Below are 2,418 nucleotides of genomic sequence, written 5' to 3'. Positions count from 1 at the left end.
TAGCAGAGAATCAGGCTTCACGTCACCCACCACTGGAACAGGCCACTGTCACATATTTAGGCCCAGGCACCCAGGCAGAGGAGAGAGGTCCCGTAACAGAGAATCTAGCCTTATGTCAGCGCAGAATCAGTCTTCATGTCATAGCAGAGAATCAGGCTTCACGTCACCCACCACTGGAACAGGCCACTGTCACATATTTAGGCCCAGGCACCCAGGCAGAGGAGAGAGGTCCCGTAACAGAGAATCTGGCCTTATGTCAGCGCAGAATCAGTCTTCATGTCATAGCAGAGAATCAGGCTTTACGTCACCCACCACTGGAACAGGCCACTGTCACATATTTAGGCCCAGGCACCCAGGCAGAGGAGAGAGGTCCCGTAACAGAGAATCTGGCCTTATGTCAGCACAGAATCTGTCTTCATGTCATAGCAGAGAATCAGGCTTCACATCACCCACCACTGGAACAGGCCACTGTCACATATTTAGGCCCCGTCACCCAGACAGAGGAGAGAGGTCCCGTAACAGAGAATCTGGCCTTATGTCAGCGCAGAATCAGTCTTCATGTCATAGCAGAGAATCAGGCTTCACGTCACCCACCACTGGAACAGGCCACTGTCACATATTTAGGCCCCGGCACCCAGACAGAGGAGAGAGGTCCCGTAACAGAGAATCTGGCCTTATCTCAGCACAGAATCTGTCTTCATGTCATAGCAGAGAATCAGGCTTCACGTCACCCACCACTGGAACAGGCCACTGTCACATGTTTAGGCCCCGGCACCCAGACAGAGGAGAGAGGTCCCGTAACAGAGAATCTGGCCTTATGTCAGCACAGAATCAGTCTTCATGTCATAGCAGAGAATCAGGCTTTACGTCACCCACCACTGGAACAGGCCACTGTCACATATTTAGGCCCAGGCACCCAGGCAGAGGAGAGAGGTCCCGTAACAGAGAATCTGGCCTTATGTCAGCACAGAATCTGTCTTCATGTCATAGCAGAGAATCAGGCTTTACGTCACCCACCACTGGAACAGGCCACTGTCACATATTTAGGCCCAGGCACCCAGGCAGAGGAGAGAGGTCCCGTAACAGAGAATCTGGCCTTATGTCAGCACAGAATCTGTCTTCATGTCATAGCAGAGAATCAGGCTTCACGTCACCCACCAATGGAACAGGCCACTGTCACACATTTAGGCCCCGGCACCCAGACAGAGGAGAGGTTCATTCAACTTTGGGTTGCCCCGCAATATAATGGTAAAATGAAATTAAAAATAGTATTGAATGAGGAAGTGCCCTGGAGTAGAATAATATATTGTTAAGGGGAGGTAGTTAATATCTAATCTGCACAAGGGATGGACAGGTCCTGTGGGATCCATGCCTGGTTAATTTTTATGAACGTCAGCTTGTCCACATTGGCTGTAGACAGGCGGCTGCGTTTGTCTGTAATGACGCCCCCTGCCGTGCTGAATACACGTTCAGACAAAACGCTGGCCGCCGGGCAGGCCAGCACCTCCAAGGCATAAAAGGCTAGCTCTGGCCACGTGGACAATTTGGAGACCCAGAAGTTGAATGGGGCCGAACCATCAGTCAGTACGTGGAGGGGTGTGCACAGGTACTGTTCCACCATGTTAGTGAAATGTTGCCTCCTGCTAACACGTTCCATATCAGGTGGTGGTGCAGTTAGCTGTGGCGTGTTGACAAAACTTTTCCACATCTCTGCCATGCTAACCCTGCCCTCAGAGGAGCTGGGTGTGACACGACCTCTTGCTTCTCCTCTGCCTTCGCCTTGGGCTTCCACTGGTTCCCCTGTGACATTTGGGAATGCTCTCAGTAGTGCGTCTACCAACGTGCGCTTGTACTCGCGCATCTTCCTATCACGCTCCAGTGTAGGAAGTAAGGTGGGCACATTGTCTTTGTACCGGGGATCCAGCAGGGTGGCAACCCATTATTCCGCACACGTTAAAATGTGGGCAACTCTGCTGTCGTTGCGCAGGCACTGCAGCATGTAGTCGCTCATGTGTGCCAGGCTGCCCAGAGGTAAGGACAAGCTGTCCTCTGTGGGAGGCGTATCGTCATCGTCCTGTGTTTCCCCCCAGCCACGCACCAGTGATGGGCCCGAGCTGCTTTGGGTGCCACCCCGCTGTGAACATGCTTCATCCTCATCCTCCTCCACCTCCTCCTCATCCTCGTCCTCCTCGTCCTCCAGTAGTGGGCCCTGTCTGGCCACATTTGTACCTGGCCTCTGGTGTTGCAAAAAACCTCCCTCTGAGTCACTTCGAAGAGACTGGCCTGAAAGTGCTAAAAATGACCCCTCTTCCTCCTCTTCCTCCTGGGCCACCTCCTCTTCCATCATCGCCCTAAGTGTTTTCTCAAGGAGACATAGAAGTGGTATTGTAACGCTGATAACGGCGTCATCGCCACTGG

The sequence above is a fragment of the Bufo bufo genome, chromosome 1 (assembly GCF_905171765.1).
Source record: "Bufo bufo chromosome 1, aBufBuf1.1, whole genome shotgun sequence".
In the NCBI taxonomy this organism is placed as follows: domain Eukaryota; kingdom Metazoa; phylum Chordata; class Amphibia; order Anura; family Bufonidae; genus Bufo; species Bufo bufo.
The sequence above is the reverse complement of the archived record's forward strand: the minus strand, read 5'-3'. Positions refer to the sequence as shown.